This window comes from Aulonocara stuartgranti (assembly GCF_965226115.1).
Source record: "Aulonocara stuartgranti genome assembly, chromosome: 4".
Classification (NCBI taxonomy): domain Eukaryota; kingdom Metazoa; phylum Chordata; class Actinopteri; order Cichliformes; family Cichlidae; genus Aulonocara; species Aulonocara stuartgranti.
The window spans coordinates 24,126,538-24,144,191 of NC_138942.1; the positions used below are offsets into that span (position 1 = coordinate 24,126,538).

Here is a 17,654-nt window from a genome sequence, read left to right on the forward strand (position 1 = left end):
GATGCAATCATATGCCAAGTTTATATATCACAATGGTTTTGTTTATATGTCTTTTTTCTAATTGTTTAATAATGCATGGAAAAACAGTTATTGCTAACCTCATAAAACTAAAAAGTAATGTTTCTCTATCATGGTCGGCACCACATATAAAATACTGGGATGTGAATATTTGGAGATAACCATGTAATGCATCGTGCAAAAGCATATATGCTGGCAATGCTGTTGGCCATTTGCATGAATCAGCAGATTAACCAGTGGTGTCATTGACCTGTGGAGCTGTGGACCCAAATTCAAGACACGGGAGCCAGACTTAAGCGATGGAGAGCAAGCCTTTTATTCAGACCAAAAACAAACTCCATATTCAACATAGTCCAGTAATGTGAAACCAGCAAAAATCCCCGAACACAAGAGCTTGCATGGTGAAGCAACAACAGATCATTTGACAATGGACAAGAGAAAAATGGGACTGAGGAAGTAAAACTAACAGGACACAAGACTAACTGTTACAGTAAAACAGAAATGACACTTATCAAACACAAAAGATCCACGGGAGCACTGGAGAACAAATACAGACCTGTTGAGGCAACTAAACACACAAGAAAATAATAAACTTATAAAAAGGAACTGAAGCTTAAACAAACAAGGCAAGCAATCTAAAGCTTTGCCAAAACTCTCACCTTTATAGGCTATAGCAAACTATTTTAAACCACAGCATGAACCAGTGTGCATAATTGAACCCGTACACTCATAGTGCACTCAAAGAAAAATTATAGTTATAGTATACAAAACAGGAGACACATTTTCTGAAGTGGATTAAAGAACTAATCAGACTCTCGGATGAGTGAGGGTCACCGACTGTGAGCGCAGAATGAACTGAAAACATTTTGTTTTGTCATTTAAAAGCGAGAGCATTCTTTAAAAGTCAGCCTCATGAGCTGATATGCGACATCTTTTTAGTTCTAAACACATATAAGAGAAAGGAGACGTTCCATAACTTCCATAACCCCGTGTGCTCAGAAAATCAGTGTCGATGATCAACCTATTGATGCAGATGCACTAAGCTATGTCAGGTAAAGGCTGTGTGCAGGCAGGAGTGGTGGTATGGAGGACACAAAGTTTCGGAGGCAAACATGAACTCAAACTCCGCTTTATTGCTGGATGGCAAGGCAGAACAGAAAACTAAACAAACTGAGAATACAGATAACTAACTGGCAGGCAGCTGGACAGCCCACAAAGCATAGGATGATGGTAGAGCAAAACACAGACCAATGAAAACACAGGGCTTAAATACACAGAGGGAGCAATCAGTGAATGAGAGACAGGAGGGAAACACAGCTTGGATAAATCAGGGCTAACGAGACTAGGGAAGCAAAACATTAACATGAGACACGGACTTTCAAAATAAAACAGGAAACATAACACAGAGACGCGGGCTTGACAAGGGGACACAGCTGATAGGGGAGACGGCAACTATAGAACACAGAGACACAAACCATAAGACAGAGAACTCTAACAAATAAACCAAAAGAGTAGAAATGATAAATAATATCAAAATCAAAGTTCAATAATAATGAAAACTCAAAACTCTGGATCAACGACCCAGGTCTCCTAACAAGCTACTGTCAAATGGATAATTAGCACGAGCTTGGTCTTTAGTGCATTAACTTATTGGTGAGCTGAATGCTTTCATTACCAAATTGTATGATTTCATTTTACTAGCTGAGGGGTGAATCTTACCCTTTGGGACAGACCAGAACCCACCAACACCTTGTAACAGACGATAATTAATGAACTCATGATCATCAGACCAGTTCTTATTGGAAGTTCTGTTTTGTTTTGTTTTTTTCTTCAGAATATATCAGAACCACTTGTCCTGAAATTTTCAAACCTTGACCTCGGCAATGTTGGTCTGATCCACTTTGATACAGATCAGGATATATCAGCCAAAAAATTCAGTGTTGTTTATATAGTGCCAAATTCCAACAACAGATGCCTCATGGTGCTTTTTATTGTAAGGTAAAAACCCAATAATACCGAGAATACCCTGGTGACCGTGGGGAGGAAAAACTCCCATTTAACAGGAAGAAACCTCTGGCAGAACCAGGCGCAGGGAGTGGCAGCCATCTGCTGTGACCGGTTGGGGGTGAGGGGAGGGAGACAGGACAGAAGACACACAGTGGAAGAGAAAAAGGATTGCCATAACATTCTTTGGACAATCTGTCATCTCCGCGCTTTCAACCAAATAAAACATCTGAATGATTTTAGGCATTGTCATTTTGATCATGGATGCTGACATTAACAATTCAAAGTAATTTTCCACCATATCCACGGGACATATTCTTATTTGCATCACAGTAACTTGTTAAGCTCATAACTCGATTCGTAGGTTTTTTTTTTTAATTTATGGGATGATAATCTTACTCCAGCTTGCTCTGATGGGTGTGCGCCAGAGTCACCAGATAAAATCACTTCCTTTAATACGAAAGATGGTGAATCTCTGAAAATCAGCTGAAGGGTTTTCATCCTCATCTTGTTAAGTCAGCATGACAACTGTTTCAACAAAATTACCATGTTCACTGTGGCCACATGAAAAATAAAAGGGATGAAGGCACAGCTGATGACAACACTGTCACCTCATGGATAGTTCAACAGTCACTCGATGTGAGAAATTTTATTTTCTCAACTCTCCAGACCAAAAGATGGACGCACAGATGGATATCTGACAGGCACACTCATACATCTTCCACCCTAAATCGCATCCAGCAAAATCCTCTTTTCTTCGATGTGGCTTTTTGTCTCGTCTTTTTCCATCTTCCATCAACCTTTCTTCTCTATCGGTACATCATCCTCCTTTGTGTGTAGAGACAGGTCAATCATTCGTTCACACTTCCAAGTCTCTGGGTATCTTTGTCCAATATCTTCAGACCCTGCAGCAAGGAGTGGTCCTTTACATCTATAAATTTGCAGAAACGTTCTAGGTTTACGGGATGCAGTTCTATAGTTCAAAGGGGGACTGATGATTATTACGGTGAATAACCAGGTGGATTTTTCTGTCTGTCTATTACACATCTTTTCCCTTTTTCTCCTATTGTCAGATTCACTGCCACTTTTCCCGTCAATCTATCAAATTATGTCTCACAACTCTGTGTACTTTACTTTTCTTTCTGCATTTCAATGTGAGAGCGAGATGGATGGAAGCACTGCTGAGGCACAGTAATATAACAGTGCACATGGAGGACAAAGATGATGGCTGTTCTCTCCAGCTTTCTCTTTCGCAAACACTCTTACAGCTTATGTGTGTGCGCGCGTGTCGGGGATGTTACATTTAAAAAAAATTGTGTGTCTCTATCAAGGAATACAAGAGTACTTTTATTTGCATATTTATTTCTTAATTCTTTTAATAAAAAAGATTTTTTTTTGGTTCCTTTCAGTCGCTGATGTCAAATTCAAATTCAAATTCAAATTTTATTTGTCACGTACACAGTCATACACAGTACGATATGCAGTGAAATGCTTGGACAACTGCTCGTGACCTAAAGAAAACAAAAAAGGAAAAGGCTATGAATAAGATAGGAAATAAATATGAAAAATTAAAAAGGGTAAATTTAACTAGGAAGGAATAAAATATAAATTAAGGTTAAAAATGAAATAACTGTACAACACACTGGGAAAGAATAAGATAAAATATATAAATTAAATTGAAAATAAAATAACTGTACAACAAAATACACAATATAGAACTATATAAGAATGTATGAACAAAATACACAAGAAGTATAAATAAATATATACACAATAACAGCAGCATATACACAATAACAGCAGCAGTGATTTAAGTGATGAAGTGAAAACAATGTCCAGAAAGTCCAGTGTGTGTGTAAGAACTGTATGTGTGGGTCAGTACTGTGTGGTGGTGTGATTGAGAGACCGTATCGCCTGCGGGAAGAAGCTCCTCCTCAGTCTCTCTGTGTTGGCCTTCAGGGAGCGGAATCGCTTTCCTGACCTCAGCAGAGAGAGCAGTCTGTTGTTGGGATGGCTGAGGTCCTTCACGATCTTCCTGGCCTTGGTCCAGCACCGCCTGCTGTAGATTGAGTGCAGGTCAGGGAGCTCGGAGCGGATGGTGCGCTCAGCTGACCGCACAACCCTCTGTAGAGCTCGTCTGTCCTGCATGGTGCTGTTCCCGAACCAGGTTAAGATGTTTCCCGTCAGGATGCTCTCTATGGTGCAGGAGTAAAAGTTCCTGAGCACCTTGGAGGGCAGTTGGAAGTCTCTCAAGCGTCTGAGGTGGTAGAGACGCTGTCGGGCCTTTTTCACCACGGAGTTGATGTGACAGGACCATGACAGGTCCTGCGTGATGTGAACTCCGAGGTATTTGAAGCTGTCCACTCTCTCCACTGGGCACTCGTTGATGACGGGGGTCTGGTAGTTCCTCTCCTGCTTAGTGCTGAAGTCCACTATCAGCTCCTTTGTCTTACTGACGTTTAGAAGGAGGTTGTTCCTCTGGCACCAGTTCTCCAGATTCCTAATCTCCTTCAGGTAGGCCGTCTCGTTGTTATCAGAGATCAGGCCCACCACGACGGTGTCGTCAGCAAACTTGATGATGGTGGTGGAGCTGGTAGTGGCCACACAGTCATATGTGTACAGAGAGTACAGCAGGGGGCTCAGAACACACCCCTGGGGGGCTCCAGTGCTGAGAGTGGTGGAGGCTGAGACATGTCCGCCCATCCTTACTGCCTGTGGTCTGCCAGTTAGGAAGTTGGAGATCCACTGACACATAGATGAGCTGAGTCCCAGATGCTCCAGCTTGGTGGTGAGTGTGGAGGGAATTATGGTGTTAAATGCAGAGCTGTAGTCTATGAAGAGCATTTTAACATAATTCCCCCTTCTAATGTCCAAGTGAGTGAGTGATGTGTGGAGGAGATGAGAGATGGCATCGTCTGTGGAACGATTTGGACGGTAAGCGAACTGTAGTGGGTCCAGTGTGTCTGGTAGTGAAGAAATGATGAAGTCTCTGACCAGGTGTTCAAAGCACTTCATCACTACTGAGGTGAGGGCTACAGGGCGATAGTCATTGAGAGAAGCAGGGTGGGGTTTCTTCGGGACAGGAACAATGATGGACTCTTTGAAGCATGTGGGGATCACCGACTGAGATAAAGAGATGTTGAATATCTCAGTGAACACAGGAGCTAGTTGGTATGCGCAGTCTCTGAGGATACGACCTGGGATGCCGTCTGGTCCTGCTGCTTTCCTGGTGTTCACTCTCTTGAAGGCTCTCCTTACTTCATGCTCGGAGATCACGAGCACGTTTATTTATTGACATTCTAACCTAAAACATTTCATTTCCTCACATCAGATTTTTGCACAGTGAAGTATCCTCAAAAGAGGCCTGGATTTGATTTGGATGCAAGTAGCACATAAAAATCTCAAAGGGGGCTTATTAGGTTCCCTTCCAGCCACTGTAGTAGCTTTGCATGATTCATAATTCAATGTAATCCTTATTTGTTCTGTGGTAGGCACTGATGTGACCCTCCAATTCATCCACTGCTTGAAACAAGCTGCTTTAGCTTCCCCATCTTTGGCCGCTTTTCCAAATGACGGCCACTTTCTTTGGATTGGCTGCCACTCTCAGCAAGATTTGTAGCAATAGCAGTATCTGCATATCTCCTCTCTTTGTGTCTCTGAAATTTAATTTTCAGTGCAATCTGAAGCCGGAGGTTTTGGATCACAGAGACTTGTATGAATGCTGAGCTCATTTTTGAAAACTTATGCCATATTAAATGTTACTGTGCGGTGACAACCCAACATATATATTTTCATTAGATGGAGATGACACATTTTTCAAATTGGTTTTGTTAGTGGAGGAAGAAAGAGAATCAGAGGGGGTGGGGAGTTCCAAAAGAATCACAAGGTTATCTAGGACAGAAGGATATTTCAGACAGGCATACCAAGACCCATTCTTAGACCTCTGTGTCATGAACTGGAACAAGAAGTTGACACTGATGTCATCTGCAGAGTGAGACAGTAGCATGTTATGAGACGATATTCATCAGATGACACCAAGATAGGATAACTTCTGGGATGTCAAGGTATTTGAGTTTAGTGTGCAAAAGGTCACGTGTCATGTTTTAGGGTGATTTTGCATCCATATATGAACAGTGGATTTAAAATAAAAATCTAAATGTAATTCAAAGGCTTTTAATTCAAGAGACTTAACAAAAGGATTTAGGAAGCTAAACACCTATTTTCATACACAGTTCTTCTTTTTAGAGCTTCAAATGTGATTGGACAAACTAACATAAATATAATAATCATAACATCACAAATATCCTTTGCAATCAGTGACAGCCTAGGCATCAAAATAGGAAACTCTTGGGTTGCTTTTGTCTTTGGGTCATTATCCTTTTGCACTGTGAAGCTCTGTCCCATCAGTTTTGCTTCTATTAGCAGTCAAATCATCACTAAACACTAGTGACCACCAGTTCCACTGGCAGCCATACACCCCAATGCCACGACATTGCTCCAGATGTCGGGGTATGCTTGTGGGTCATGATTTATTTCTCTTCTCCAGATTTTTCTCTTCCCATCATTCTGGTAAAAGTGCATCTTGGTTTGATGTACCCAAAGAATTAAGATGTTTTCTAACCCTCTTGTTCTGGAGTGTAACCAGTTGTTTGCTGCAATCCCTCTATGTTTCCATTTACAAAGGCATCTCTTGAGTGTAGATTTTCACAAAGACGCTGAGATAATGACACCTACCTCCTCCAGAAGAATATGAAGACAAGAGAGAAAGAGGTCAACCCCCCTTTTTTTTTTGCAGTACATCCATGCATTTAAAATATGCAGGGAAGCAGATAGTTCGGAGCAAACTTCCTTTTTCCCTATCTCTTTGTACTTACCAGGTTCCCATTGTGACTGCATTATGTTGGCTTACCTGGATTCCCGCTCAAAGGAATTTCATTCAACCCAACTTCTCTTATTAGCATTTCTCTTTCTTTTCCTCCTTGGAATTCTACCTTATACTTTATCATCTTAGTTGATCTCAAGAATAACCTCCCTTTGTTCTGACGTGATAAGTAATCATGTTTTGCTTAGAATCCTTTTAAAAAGGAGGCCAAAGAAATAATCTGAGAGGAAATTAATAGTCATAATCTTAAATCCCAACTCAATAATTAGCAGTTTTTTAACGCAAATAACTTACACAAATATTTGATCATGATTTGACTAACAAAGCCAGATAAACTCAGGAGAATCCAATAATGAGCCAAACGAGTTTGCATGATTAAGAGTAGATCCGGTCTGCATGACTGCTGCCAATGAATCAGAGAGGTAGGTTGTAATTTTCCACCTTAATGTGCCATTCTGTGCACAACAACATATCCAAATCCATTTGGAGCAATCTCAAACAAACATTGACAAATGGGAGTCCCATAAGTAAACACGAGCCAAAAATCTTTTTTAATGAAAACGGTGCAGCGGCAAACCAATCGTTTGTAGCAGCAGGGCGACTGGAAACATTCAGATGCTGTTCGGGAGGGTGGAGTCTGTGCTGCCATGGTATTGGGACAAAAGAAAAACTCCCAAACATTTGTTTTTTGTCTCTAAATGTGAGCCAATGATGAACCTGGTGTCCTGCAGTCTTTGGGGTTTGAGATAAACCCAAACACATAAGGCAAACTCTGGGATTGATCCTTCCTCACATTCGGTCCTTTTGCTTCGACAACATTCAACCCCTCTGTACACCATCTTACATCGAAATTCCTTTGCATCATCTGCTGTCAACCTTCTAGCCCTCTACTCCTTCACTAGAGAGAATGCTCTCTTTGCATTCCTCTTTAAATCTCTCCTTTGTCATTACTATTTTAATTTCTGCACTTTCATCACCCACCTTTATCTCCCTCCTGGCTTCAGTTGTCACAACTCCATCAGCTCTCTCTCTGTCTCTCTCTTCTTCCCTCCTTCGTCCTGTCACCCTGCTGACTCCTCTTGGCAGGCAACAGCGAGAAGCACCCAGGCAATGAGGGAATCAAGGTAACTCCCTCTGCGGCCCTTTGGCTGGACAAAGTGAGAACTTAAAAGGAGTGTACTAGCAAAAAAACGTAATGGGTGGAAGGAGGGATAGAAATTCCTGTCACAACGTTGCAACAAAATTAGATAAAGATGGAGGGAAGAAAAAGGAGAATACACAGCAGCAAGGACAGGGGCAGAGGAATTAAAAGAGAAGGTTATTTTTAGTTTCGAGTTCTCACATAAGATCCTAAACCTGAACATAATAAGGTATTTGTCAGTACCTTCAATTTCATATCATTGCTTTTTGCCACCCTACAAGTAACTGTGACTAGATTACTGATCTCATATCTCAGTTTCCCAGTTTCTGTCAACATGTTGTAACTAAAAATGTATGATTGGAAAAGAAAGAAGTCAGTATCATTTGGGGGTGGTTTAAATCCCACATAAGAATGGCAGACACCACCAGTAACATTATATAGACTAGGAAGGTCATTGGAGAACTCGATTTAATGCCATTAAAACCTTGTAAGGATTGCAAAGTCATGGTGATGACAGTCTCAGGCAAATATACAAAACATTTCATAATTAGATGGCAAAGATAATAAATCTTTGCCCGTTTAAACACTTTTCTTTCTAAAATAAATACCCAGCATGAAATTGATAGTAGCCTCATAACTACAATATCTTTACAGTAACTGGGATGATAGCACCTGGTGTCCACAGTCGCTCGACAGAGAATACACACCCCTGTTTTTAATGTCTCACTCACACTCCTGCACTCAGCATTCACAATGCATGCACGAGTCCCAAACACACAAACACAGACTTGTTTACGGCTCTTACATGCAGACAGTAGTGCCTAAGCCTTGGACTGTATTTCTAAAGGTCACTGTGAGCGATTCTTTAGTGGAAACAGCTGTTTCCACAGCTATAAGTACTTCACATCTATAAGTGAGCCTCAGGGACAATTCCTGCACTGAGTGTGCTCTGCTGGGCCGGAGATGTAATACCTGCCACTGCCTGAGTGATCAACAGCAGCGTGGTCCTCTTGCAGGTTCTTTCTCTGCACTGTTCACTGTGGAGGTGTACTTCTCTGCAAATTTTATTCAGAATACTGTTCAATTTTCTTTTCCTTAATTCATATCTTAACTTCAGAAAACTGATTTTAGAAAATCTAACAATTAACGATTCACAAAGCCCCTCCCTTAGAAAGGAAGTAACGAGGTATGAATCAGCAGCCTGGGTAAGCCACAGCAGTTTCTTCTAAAAGTGAGATTCATGCCTCTGCATTAAATCTACATTGTAGGTATATAGCATCCGCAAACCCTTCTGAAACCCTAGCTAGCTTTGATTGACCAACTGTGGACATATTGTTGGCTTCTGTCAGTTCCTGGCCGCCTGTTCTTCTGATTCGATTTTCCAAATCAATGGAAAGAGAATGGATAAACTAGTGTTTACTGGGAACTAAAAGCGCTATATAAATGCAATCCATTATTATTATTATTATCATTAAGTACTGTTTTGGCAGCAAAACTGCAAAGCAACACCCCCAGCATTGGTATAAATGCTGGAAACATCGTAGGGGCAACATTGATTCAAAGCAGAAGTATAAATCACACATAAGGCCATACAGAGTTAAAAGTACCAAGGATGGGGACTTTTTTTTGAGAAACTTTTAACTTGGCTCTTTTTCATGTCTGAAATCTTCTCTCATGTATCCTCTTTTTTACATTGGATTTAGGAATGTTTGCTTTGGGCCCAATATACCCTTTATGGAAATATATTCTTCTTTTTTTCCCCACTATATATTCTAGAAAACCAAACTAGTATTGTTAAGTATCCTGTTTGCACCTACCTCATGGGCTTATATTAGCATAATTAGCTAACGTTTACAGCCAACTCAAGGGGCTAATGTTAGCTTAATTAGCTAGCTAGCCACATGACAAATTTCACCATCAGATATAAACAGAAATCAAAAATGTTTTGCCACCACAGGTGTAAACGACAAAGTATAACAATACAGGAAATCCTGAGCATCAATACTAACTAAAAAAAAGATTATTAGACAAAGCATCATAAGAAATATCCTAAAGACGATTTTGTATGCCAACTTTCTAACAGTTTAAATGATCAAGAGATAGAAAACAACAGTGATAGAGAGCAGGGCCTTGTAATTTGTCACTGATGATGTGGAATGCCTTAAAGGAGGAATTCGTAGAGGAGAATTAAAAGTGAAAATTAAAAGTTTAAGAGAATGGAGAGAGAGGAAGAGAGAGAGAGAGAGAGAGGCAAAGAGAAGTAGTGGAGTGAGTGATAGGATCAGAGACGGATTAGAGGACAGAGCAAAGTCCCTCGGGTGGGAGGTGTGAGAAAATTAGGTGGAGAAATCGAATGGCTGGAAGGAGGGAGAGCTAGAGTGAGGGAGGGGTGAGAAAGGGTGAGCATAAGAAAAGAAATCTGGCTGGAACGAGGGGTGGAGATTGATCCAAGATTATTAATAGTAATGTTTGATTTGCACGGGTCCAGTCAGGAAAGCGATACAGGCCAACCTAGCGGGATAACATCCCTGTCCCCACACTGAACCCGGAGCCCATTTTTCATCCTAAAATAGTTGGAGAGGACAGGTATAAAACTGAAAGAGCAGAGCCTCTGATCTTTGACTGGACATCCCTCCTGAACCCATCTCGCCCCTCTTCCCGCCTTAAACCCGTCCACCAGCAACAAGGTAAGAGGAAGAATGAGGGAGAGACAAAAAGTTTGCCTGAAAGAAAAAGACAGCGATAAATGAGAGATGAAACGACAAAGGCCAGTGCTTTAAGTGTAACCTGCAGCAGATCACACTTGACAATGATTTTCAGGTACCTTCCTCACAGGGCTGATGAACGCTTACAGCTGGCTTTGCTTTCTAATCAAATGAAGTGATGGATGCAACTAAACAGGAAAAGCAATTTGCCTTCTTTCACTGTCTCCATAGAGTCTGCTTAGATTTAGATAGAGCGACAGGATATCAACAAAGTAATCACTTTCTGATAGTAACGCTTTGCTGCCAGAATTAAAGGACACAGGTTTGCAACACCGCTTACGTGTGAAATCTGTCAAGGTCAAATTTTAATTACCACTTAATGAGATTGAAAGCAGTGTCCTGTCCGTGCTCCATGGTAATGCATCTGTAGCAAAATGCTGATGAAGTACGGGAAATTTCTCTTGAGAATAAATCCGTGTGCTTATGATTAAAATGTTGCATATTACTCACATACTAAACTGTGCCATGAATATTAATGAGGAGAACAATACTTTAGTGGTTGCAGTCTTAATTAATGAGGAGACAGAGTTTTTTGGTGCAAACATGACACAGGGACGTGCCCCTCGGGTAAAGTGGTACAACTTTTGCCATCTTTGCTCGTGGGCCGTCATTAATGGTGTATCTGCTTCACACCAGGACATTCTTATTACGTTGGCATAATTTAAAGTACAGTTTTACTTCAGGTGCCAAATGACATATCTCTTATATACTGGTCTCTAAAAACTTACTGTACAGGAAGAGCAAAAAGGTGCATGTCTCCTGCTTGAAATACACAATAACACACCCCATGTATATAAAGCTTCACTTCAGACTAACAGATTCAGCCCATAGCACACTGAAATGTCTAAAAAATTATTTGTATGATCATTGTTATGATTAGATTACAAGTTTTGTTTTCCTTTGACCAGGAACTGAATATTTTCTTGTAAAACAATGCACAGATCCTTCTGCACACACACACATACGCACATGCAAACCACAAATGCAGCGCTGTTGCTGATGGCAAGCTGTAACTGTGTGGTTAAGCTATCCTCTCCCGTACCTGCCAGCGGATTAGACAGTGGCCAGTGGTGATAACAGCCAGATGATCCCCATGCCTCTGCTGCTCTTATCAAATCCTCTTTTTACTCGCTGCAGTCGCCCGTGGCTACATGCACGCACAAGTGTGTTTGTTTCAGTTACGGAACTGACACCACTGTACCATCTCTTCCCATAAGGAGCGGTATACAATCGATAAGCAGTCTTATGCACTCTAACAGATAGCTCTGGTTGAGGTAATTTTGCAGATCAGTGGCGATTCAGATTAAAAGCTTTCAGGGAGAAAGAAAATCATTGAGGGCTCCCTTTGTTTCAAGAAAGAATAGCCCATTAGAGTGCTTCATTGTCTTCACATTAATGGTGTAGCTAAAGCTGCTGGCACCCTTTAAGGGAACTGAATGACAAATGTTAAATACTGAAATCTTTTGTAGGGATATGAAATGCACTGTATGGTTATAGGCCAAATGAAAAATTGTGGAGTTTTTAATTACAAAATAAACCTCGCTGTTGGCGATCGTAATGAAACCTTAAATCAGCATAAAGCTTGAGGGGTGTTTAAGTCACATAATAACAATAATTCCACTAGAATGTGTTTATTGTTTAATGTTAGATTGCTGTAAAATGCCAGAGAGGCGGAAAGAGAAAAAATGAAGAAGGTTCATTTTCAGTTCACACTGCAGTAATACTGAAGGGGCACCTTGCCTTGGTTTATCTATATAAGTCTAACACACACTGGCACACACATATTACCTCAGCTTTTAACAGAGTTCCTCTCAAACACACACACACACACACACACACACACACACACACACACACACTCTCTCTCTCTCTCTCTCAGATTCACATTCTCAAATGAGCACAAACGGCTCAGGTTTCTTGAAATGCAAGTATATTCTTCCTGCATTCCACCTCTTTACTCGAGTCTGCCTGGCACCTCAGTAACACATTTAAAAACTTTCACACGCACACGCACACACACGCAAATATATTCACACATCCATGCAGCTGTTACTGTAAACTGGAGAGTTGGCACTCTTGCACTATAGTTGGGTTTCCCACACCTAGCAAGACCATCAGAGTCATGTGACTTCCCAAGTCTTTCCCCACTTTAAAAGGTTCACAGGCAAGCCTTGTGTAAACCAGAACTGCCTTTGAGATGTTACTTTATCCTCAAGAAATACGAAGCGTTTTCTAAAGTTCGGTCTTTGTAGAATAACTTTCAATTTTTTATTTAGCCAGACAAAAGATGTCATCTAATAATAATCAAACATTTCACCAATTATGAGCTAAATGTGTTACTGTATACACTGTGTACAAATAAATTACTCTGTTAATAAATAGGCAAAATTACAAATGGTTCATTATCTGACATTTTAATAAACTACTAGAAAAGTAATAACAATAAGAAGTAAATAATATACAAAGCAGTCATTGAGTCCATACTTTGAAATACATGAATAAATTCATAAATGCATAATGGACTTTGCTTGTTGTGGACATGGATCATGTTGACTTCTTAATAATTGTGCTACTATGGCTGTTCGTTTTAGATTCATTTCGTGGTATTGAATGAAATCCCCCGACATTAAAGTTTAGAGTTAAAGCAATCTGTCAACTTTTTAAAAAATCTGCTGATTACCTTTCTCACTCATTAGTACATTTGATAAAACAAATATTTAATATGCCCATGAATAAGCTTTAGAGTTGTTGGTATGTGGATTTCTCTTATGCTAAGAACAAATTTCATCCACTTCCTTCCAATCTATTCTGGCTCCAGTATCGTATACTTCAGGCACGCCTGATATTTCAAGTGTTCTCATTTGACTTTGCAAGAAAGTCGAGCAAACTGAATTTATTTATTTTTAAAGAAGTATTTAGAGATGCTCTTCTATAAACAGAATAGTTGATCGACTGTTGCCTTCCTATAAGCTTGGCCATTTTCTCTGACCTCTTTCATTGGCAAGACCTTTTCATTGGATATTTTCTCTTTCCCAGACGGCTCTCTATGAACCCTAGAGATGGTAAGTCTCAAGAGATCGGCAGTTTCTGAAATACTCGGACCACTCCATCTGGCGCCAACAACTATGCCACTCTCCTGACAGACTTTCTGACTAATGGGTCACAATGCGTGAGGGTGAATCATGTATTTTCTGATGTGCTCTCCTCTTGTACTGGATCACCCCAGGGTTGCTGCCTCTCTCTCCTCTTCTGTTCATTCTGTACACGAATGAGTGTCGCAGCAATTTCACGAACAGACACATCCTGAAGTTTGCTGATGACACAGTGATCGTCAGTCTTCTGGTGGGGGACGAGTCAGGCCATGGACAGGTTGTAGATGATTTTGTGGATTAATGTGATGAGTCCTTCCTTTCACTCAATGTGTCAAAAACTAAAGACATGATTATTGATTTTAGGAAGTCCTTTTATAGCTCATCACCCACTATCATTAAAACTGCTGATATTGGGATCGTTGAGAGTTATAAATATCTAGGTGTGGTACTTGACCATAAACTGTGTTTTGAATCTCATGCTGATGCCACTACTAAAAAAGTTCAACAAAGACTGTTCTTTTTAAGGAGAATGAGATCTTTTAATGTCTCATCTGAGATGTTGTCTTTGTTTCATAGAAGTTTTATCGAATCTGTGATGTCTTTTTGTATCGCTGCCTGGTTTGGTAACCTGATGGTGAGGAATAAGAATTGGTTGGGTCTTTTGGTAGAAACTACTAACAAAATTTCAGGGCGCTGGAAAGATGGACTTTTGGCCATTTACAATAAAAATGTGCTTAGAAAGGCTCATTCTATTGTTCATTGTTCGAACCATCCACTTCACAGTGAGTTTGAGTTGTTGCCTCCTGACCTCTGAGGAAGACCAAAAGACTCCAAGCTTCTTTTATCCCTACTGCATCCTGTCTCCTAAATGGCATATAACCGTTCTGGGATTTTCTATTACTATCATTGTCATTTTATATGATTGTTTTGTTTACTTTTATCCTGTTGCTAAACTAATTTCCCTTTTGGGACAATAAAGATTGAATTTGAATTGAATTATATGATTGGCTGATTAGATCATTGCATCGATGAGAATTAAAATGAATGCCATGTGATCTACTAATCACATAGACATTACCAACATTAAAAATGAAATAAAATGACACCAACGAAGAAAATCTGCACATTTCCTCAAATACCTAATTTATTTAATAGATTATTAAAAGAGATCTGGGATGTTATAGATTAACTTTGGTGTATTTTTACCATCCTCACAAGGCGAACTGTTAGTCTGTTTGTATGCGTGCAGGTGTGTCTGCGTGGTCAAATGTGCTACTGTAACAGGAAATATCACAAAGATGGATTTTTGGATTTTAGCAGTTTTTTGTGTCTTTCAGAGGAAAGGCTTGGTCAGCATGTAAAAGCATCATTCGCATGACTTTACTGGTGTATAGTTGAAACCAAAATGACTCTGAAGATAGGTTTGCTTAACCGTTAAGGGTCATAAAGGTACATAAAGAGCTGCTAAACATTCATTTTATTGTGGCTATTAAACACAGTGATATCTGAGGCATGATGCAGCAAAGAACAGGCGGCATGAGTCATTTGCAACCTGCGGAAATGTATAGGTCATACAGACCGTATTTCCAACAATGAGAAGGACGGAGGGGTGATATTGGCCAGTTCAGTATCATTTGCTGAACAGAGAGAACACAGTGTTGATGACGGTCCAAGGAAAATGATGATGGAGTGTCATTCCTATGACTTTAGCTGAGACAGTTCAACTCCGTCAACTCTCAAAGTTTTCCACCAGAGCATCTGACTAATCTTTGAAGTCAGACTCTTACAAATGTGTTCCATGTTAAAAAATTTAGAAGATGGATTACTATGAAATTAAGCACACTTGTTGATAATTGGTGAATGCATTATGGTTAATTTGTTAGTGTTGCTATGTTTCAGACAACCTCAGAATAGGATATTTTGAAGCCTTAACTAGATTAAAATGAAAGGGCTGAAGATTTCAAGTATATTGTATAAAATAGAAAACGTATTGTCTTAAAAACAAGCTGGTGTTTTTTTTAATCAGACAGCCCTAACAATACTGGATAAAAAACTGAAAGTAATATGAATTAAATTTTCACTTTATTATCACCTGTCACCTACTGACAAGTTTTTACCCTTGGAAATCATCCCTTCTCCTCCTGTCCTCCACCCTCTTTCTTTCTCCATCTTTGAGAGTGACGATTCATTTTTAAATCTTTAAGATGCTGTTAAGCTGTTTGAAACACGCTACTTAAAAAAAGTAGCTCTGCTTATGCTCATCCCCCATCTGTATGAGCTAGACGCTGAATAAAAAATCTCTTTATTGTTAACATCTGCTTGCACAAATGAATGACAGGTATTAGAGGATGTGTGTGGACTGTGCTCTGCCATGGGGTGACATTACGTTCTGATTTGCTGATTATCTCCGTGGCATCTGCATCTGAATCAAACTACGTATCAGATATCAGATTTAATTGCTCGTTAACTGAAGGTGTCAGGACACCGTTAGGGATCACGTGCGTTCCAGTGTGGCTGGTATTGCTTTCACCTTGTGAATCGTTCTGTCTGTCTGCGTGTTTTTGTGTTCTCATAGGAGAATATAGTGATTGTGACGCCAATATATACAGGACCTGCTGCAAGGGCACTGTTTTGAGTGTTTTGAAGTGTTTTGCACGTGTACACTTACTGGCTACATCATTAGGGTACATCTTGCTAGCAACCGTTTGGACCATTTTTTTGTCCTTAGAGCTGCCCTAATTCTTGGTGGCATAGATTCAACAAAGTGCTGTAAAACATTCCTCAGAGATTTTGGTCCACATTTATATTCACAGCCAGTTTGGCTTTGTGAGATGGTGTGTTATACTGCTGAAATCAGATGGGTGGACACCATCACCGCTGACTTGAACCTGACCCTCCTATGCCGGCACAAATCAAGACTCATCAGGCTAAGACATGATTTTCCAGTCCTCTGTTGTCCAATTTTGCTAAGCCCATTCAAATGTCAGCCTCAGTTCCCTGTTCATAGCTGACAGAAAGAGCACTGTGGTGTTTTGCTGCTGTAGACCACATCTGCTTAAGGTTCTTGAGATGTTGTGTGTTTAGTGATGTTCTTCTGTGTATCTTGTCAGTCAATCACTTTTGCCATTTTTCAGCTCAAAACAGTCTCTCCTTTGATGTCTGGCATCAATAAGGCATTTTCTCTCAGAGAACCAGCACTCACTATGTTTTCTCTATTTCAATCCACATAACTAAGTCTACTTCCTTAGACACAGTTATGTGGCACAATCCCAGTACATCAGCAGTATATCCGTCTGGCACCAACAACCATGCTCAATACTCAAAGTCACTTAAATCACCTTTCTTCACCACTCTGATGCTCAGTTTGAACTCAAGCAGGTCATCTTGACCACATCTGTATGGTTAAATGCACTGAACTGCTGCCACGTGACTGCTGATTAGATATTTGTGCTAATGAGCAGCTGAACAGGTGTCCCTAATGAAATGACTGCTGAGCTTGTGTTTGAAATATGAGGGACCCTGTGCCTTCCCATTTTACACTCTGCTACACAGTCTTTGGCTTCTGATGTATTTGTAACTTCCACTGTGACGCAGCTTTATCTGAGGCACAAAAATGAGAGATTTAGGATGATGTAAACTCCCAGAGATGTCATTGGTACTCTAGGCAAGCATTTTTTGCAACTTTGTGGGACACAAAGTAAAACATATGCTTCCAGTTTATCATTTTTGATTAGTATGGAATAAAACTGGTG

The 17,654-nt window shown here is 40.2% G+C and overlaps 1 protein-coding gene across 2 annotated transcripts in view; it reads left to right on the forward strand.

Moving 5' to 3' along the window:
• Window positions 1-17,654, forward strand: part of pvalb6 (parvalbumin 6) — a 58,483-nt gene that overhangs the window by 36,312 nt on the left and 4,517 nt on the right. Inside the window, exon 1 of one of the 2 annotated variants that reach the window (XM_082529836.1) lies at window positions 10,363-10,732. The exons of the other annotated variant lie outside the window; for it this stretch is intronic. The gene's annotated coding sequence lies outside the window, so the exon portion shown is untranslated. Of the gene's footprint in view, window positions 1-10,362; window positions 10,733-17,654 lie in introns of those variants that run through there. 2 annotated transcript variants of the gene reach the window in all.